This window comes from Equus quagga, chromosome 10 (genome assembly GCF_021613505.1).
Source record: "Equus quagga isolate Etosha38 chromosome 10, UCLA_HA_Equagga_1.0, whole genome shotgun sequence".
Taxonomy (NCBI): domain Eukaryota; kingdom Metazoa; phylum Chordata; class Mammalia; order Perissodactyla; family Equidae; genus Equus; species Equus quagga.
In genome coordinates, this window is record NC_060276.1 from 39999632 (window position 1) to 40005521 (window position 5890).

A 5890-nucleotide genomic window follows, 5' to 3' on the forward strand; every position below is an offset into this window, starting at 1 on the left:
AGCTACCTGTTTTATTTCCTAGTCCACATTCTATCTCCATGTGGACTAGGAAATAAAACAGGTAGCTGATACCTCTCTCTTTCATCCTTAAAGGCAGATAACTGCTATCATTTCCTGTAGAAACATCAAAACAATAATCAGCATAATTTAACAAATTCAACAACATACAGTGATAATAACAGGAAATGACAAGACTGTGCCTTAGATTTACATAACACCTTTGCTCTGAACAGCAGCTAATAACAAATCTGGTGTCAGTGCCTCTTCTGTCTTAGAAGCAAGGAGCTTCTTGTAAACACCTTGTCTTTGTTTTAACTTATGTCATTTGGATGGGCAATTTCCAAATTTGTGCTTTTTATTATCGACACATTATGAAAATCTAAGGGGGAGAAAAGGATTTCTCAGAGCACCATCCAGGTGTAAAGAATTAATACTCCTTTGGATTTACTGGAAATTTACATGTGAAATCCTCATTAATGCTAATGTGGGTTCTGGACCTATGTAAATCTTCTATATCAAAGAAAAAACATGCTATCTGGAGGACTTCAATTGACATATTCTATTAACTCCCTGAGATTCCTAACTAATTGATTTTCCTTTTAATCACTGCCCTGTCCCCACATGTATATTTTTCATTATGAAAATCAATGCAGCTATCTTTCTCCTTGACCAAGCTCAAAATGGGAACCATAAGTGTGACATGACCCTTTAAAACTTTTTTTCACAGCCAAATCCTTTGCACTCTCTGGTTCCCATGTGACAGCAAGGGCTTCTGGCCCCCGGGGCACTAAGTACTCATAAAAAATCCCTTCTTAATAATTATTGTTATTATTTCCCATTTGGTAAGTGGCAAAATTGTCCATCTAAGCTAAAAGGCCACAGCCTGTGTCCTCCCAACAGCTCACGAAACCGTGCTGACACTGCTTCAAAATATAAACTTCTGTCCTTGGTTGTTTTGGGTAGTGACCAGGTTGGAGGAGGGAGGAGAGGTCTAGTAGATTGTCTGCTTTGGGAAATATATAAGGCAGTGCACGATGGGTGCAAAATTGGCAGCCAGGATCAGGAGAGCTGAGGGAAGTCTGAGGACAGAGGAAAAGGAATTGGCACAAGAGTGAGGCAGCCATGGGGGGAGGACCTAGGACCCAGTACCCAAGGCAGAGGCTGGTGTGAGCATTCCAGAATTGGAGTGAGGGTGCAGAGACAGAAACAAAAGGCCAGAGCAAAGCAGTAAGTCAGAGCCAGCCATGCAAGATGGAGTCAGGCCTCAAAGGCAATAGAAGGCACAGAATGTTCAGGAAGTCAGAAGCCCCATAGGCAGATTAGCACCAGGAAGTCATAAACATCAAGGGCAGAGCAAGGTGGAAAAATGAAAATTCAAGCCTATAGGTTGAGCCCAGGAGGACTACAAAAGAGAATAAGGGCATGGGTGAGGCAACAGCAGTGAAAAGAACCTGGAAAACTGAGGCATTTTTGCCCTATGTAAAGGGTTTATATGATTCTTGTGAAGGCAAAAACCAATTCTTGTATAGCCAACTTTAGCTGAGCACATAACCGAGAATTTGTGACTGAGACAAGTACCAACTTCTGGCAGAAAGATCTTGGCTTGAATATAAACAGATGCACTGGGGAAATATCTGAGGAGACAGCAAATCCTGCAGTGTGAAGGGCAAATGCCATATTCTATTATTTTGGATTCTGTTGGGCAAGAAGACTTTAGGTTGAGCTATCTTTAGCCTGACAAATTTACAGATTTCTGAAGTGGCTACTAGTGGTAGAATAAAGAAGACACATTGTTCTAAAGTAGTGTTGGCCAACCAAGAGTAGATGGGGAGAGGGGAGGTGGAGGGTGGCATTAGAATTTCCAAGGATACTGTACATACCTCAGCCCCAGTCCTGGGGACCTTCTGGTGGTTGTATGTGTGTATACGTGTTGTGTGTGTTTTACTCTCAGGTAAAAATAGTTGAGTTAATCATATTCCTTGGTCCATGGTACATTACTGTAATTAGCCACTAACTTTATTTATTTGTTTACTTATTTACTTACTTATTTTCTTTTATCTGCATTCCCATCCCCTATCTCCATAGCCAAGAATTTTATTGTATTGCTATGAATATTGTAAAAATTTGTTTTCAAAATATGCATACTGTTGTGTACACACATTTTCCTGCATTTTTATTGAGGTCCTGCCTGACTACTCTACTTAAAATCACAACCTTGTACTGGATATGTTCTATTGGCCCTCCAGACTTTCCACCTTTCTTCATTGTGCTCTCTGCGCCTCTCTCCAGGACTGACCAGTTAGACCACATCAACGGGCTCCCTCACTCTTCTGACTTCCTATTACGTTTGTCCAGTAGGGAAGACGAGGAAGGAGGAAGGAGAGTCGGCGTATTTATTCACCCGACCCCCTCCCTGCAGGGGCATCTAGGGTTGGCTGAGTCCCTTGGTCTAAGCTCACAGTGTTTGTCAGAAGGCTTCTCCATACAATCCTCAATCTCTCCTCATTCTGGTCCTTTCTTTTGACCTTTCAAGTCCTAGGGGTGGTAACTGAATCTTACTGTACACTATCTTTTATGGTTTACTTCTATCCTGCTCCCATCTTTGTAAATAGTCCCTTTAGGAAACACTCCTCAAAGTATCCAATCTGAGTGTTCCATCTCTTCCTTGCCAAGACCCTGATTGATTCAAATTGCCTTCCCCCGACTACTCTCTCTATTCCTCTTCCCTGCCTTATTTTTCTCCATAGAACTTACTCTATCTAACCTACTATATATTTTACCTTTTTGTCGTGTTTATTGTCTACTTCTCAACCAAAATGTCAGGGAAAGGATTTTTATCTGTTTTGTTCACCTTGAACATGGTAGGCACTTATAAATATTTGTTGAATGACTGAATAAATGCATGAATATAGAGGTAGGCAGGGGGCAGATCATGCAAGGCCTTGCAGGTAATAGTTAGGAGTTTGCATCTTATCCTGTGTGCAATAGAAAGCCATTTAAAAAGAATTTTATGCAAGGGAGTGATAGGATCCAATTCAAGTTTTAAAATCACTGTGAGTGCAATGGAGGTTGTGTAGGGGCAAGAATGGAAGTTGAAAGATGAGTTAAGTGCCCCTTGCAACAGTCCAGGTGAGAACCTGGAATAAGGTGGTGGTGGCGCTCGTGGTAGAGAAGGAGAGAGGTGATATATGGGGAAGACTCTTCCTGGAGCATTCTCAAGCTATAGACCACAAATGGAAATTGTTGATTTGCTAGAGCTGGGTTGGTTTGGCTGAGGATGTTCTCAGTACCTGAAGCAACAATTTCAGCAGAATTTGTCTAGTTTTGTAATATTCTGGACATATTTGCTGGATCTTAGCGATTCAGAACATGTGGAGTAAATTTTAGGAAAATGCCCATTTGGAATCCTACTAGACATGGGATTTTCACAAGGGCATAAAATGCCACATTCTTTATATTCAAAACTGAGATGTCAAAAGCATCGTAAGAGCTTCTGAATAAAGCGATTTCTAAATAAGAACCTGAGCATTTAAAAGCAAAACAATACAATATAGAAACCATTAATCCAAATGGTAATCTACTGCCTCTGCTGTACAACCAAAAGATTAGTCTTTTTTTCTCTCCAGAAAATGCTCTATGACTCCATTAGCAGATAATACACTTCAAAAAAGTGATTTCACATGTAGACAAATTCTAACTCAGTAGCAGGCAATTGTATATCAATGTTTCTGAAATGGAATTAAAGGTTAAAAAATGATAGGAGTCCTTCTCTTGTCAGAGTAGATATTTGGAATATTTTCCCCAGGAGCTTTCTCAATACATTATCCATTACAGAAAAATGGAATTTTATCTCATCTATTATGCTAGGCAGGTTCAAAGGGCTTTTCAGAGACATCAAAGACCTAAAGTCCCTATTCTTCATGGATTAAGTTATTTTCCTAGCAGCATACATAATGCCTAGTCTTTTGGCATTTGAAATAGGAATATTACACCGTATTATTCGATGGGTCTTTAGAGTAGTTGGAAGACACTCCAGCACACATGTACTGATTAAATGCCAAGTGTCCATGTGATACCTACAGATGATGCCAAACCCATCAAAAACTAAATTAGGTTGAGACCTACCAACCCCTGGAGATATTTTTTACACTTTAAGTTCTGTGGGATCTATAGGATAAAATGTTAGTCTTAAAAACTAATGCTTAAAATAGCAATCCCATAAGAGGGTTAGAAGTCTGGAAGGGAGGGGGTGTAGGACTCTCACTTGGTACAATCAGAAAATACCACTAAAGCCAAAATAGTGGTTTCCAAGTGCTTGAGATTATGAACTCACACCAGTCCATGATGATTTTACTTGACCGTGGTGCAATGAGAAACACTTGGACAATGTGTGTTTTTTATAACGCTAAAAATCATTCAATATTTTTATTGTAAGATTATGCTTCATTTCCTTCTTTTTAAATATTGATTCTTTTATAAAATTACAATGTAAGCAGATGGTAGGTGAGTTTTGTTTTTTTAATGTCCTTACTTGGCAAGATAAAATGTTGGCAGTCCTATGTCATTCCATCCATTTGGTGAGGTGGGGGGAGTTTTATTAATTTGTGAAATCTGAATATGGTTATCACAGTCCTAGAGGATTTTTCAGATTCATAAAATATTGTATGATCCAGGCCCAGGACATGTATCACACTCTCCTTCTGAGTTCTCACAGCATGTTGCCTGGACAAGTATTATGGCACCAACCTTTGTCCTCCCTCTATCTTCTGTTACGTGAAGTGAAAGGAGGGATGAGCACTCACCTTAACTCTTTGTGTGACTCTGCAGCTGATCTTGCCTGTGTACTGGCCATGAATTCAACTCCAAGCTCCCTACCACAGAAGTGACATCTTTGCATCTATCCAGTGTGAAAAGAAAGTTGCTGCCTGTAAACCCAGCCAAACTACTTCACAAGGCAACTCATTCCACTGCTGGGCAGCCCAGGTGGTTAGAAAGTGTTTCTTCATATTGAGCTCAAATATTCTATCCTGTGATTTTCATCTATTGGTCTTAGCTCTGTACACTGGGACAACATAGATTAAGGCCAATTTTTCCCCTTGCACCAGAGGACAACTAGTATATCTACATTCCTCAAAGTATTTTTTCCTCCAGCTGCCATCACTGTTTCTCAGGGCACAATTTTCAGGCTTCTCTGAATTCTTGTTTTTTTTAAAAGACTGGCCCTGAGCTGACATCTGTTGCCAATCTTTCTTTCTTTTTTTGTTCTTCTTCCTAAAGCCCCCCCAGTACATAGTTGTATATTCTAGTTGTAGGTCCTTCTAGTTCTGCTATGTGGGAGGCCACCTCAGCATGGCTTCATGAGTCGTGCTAGGTCCACACCCAGGATTCGAACCAGCGAAACCCTGGGATGTCGAAGCAGAGCATGCAAACTTAACCACTCGGCCATGCGGCAGGCCCCTCTGAATTCTGAAATTAGCCATCTTCAAGGAAGACTTCTCAAAACCCTATTCATGCCCAGATCTGAACCCAGGTGGGGTCTGGCCAATTCTTAATTATCCACTGCCTCCTTCGATCTAGACACTTGCTTGATTTTTTTCTTGATTATAAATATTTTTCTGAGCATATCTGTTATATTTGGGTCATAATATACATACATCTGGAATCATTACAATGATCTAGTTTTTTGTTCATTATTTCAGGAACCACTATAGACCTCCTGTATGCATGCCACTTTGGGCATGCTGGGAGTGTATTAGTCAGAGTTCTCCAGAAGGAAAGAACCAATGAGATATAAAAGGAGTTTTATTTGAAGAACTGACTCACACAATTGTAGAGGCTGGTAAGTCTCAGGATCTGCCATGTGCAAGCTGGAGACCCAGGAAAGCCAGTC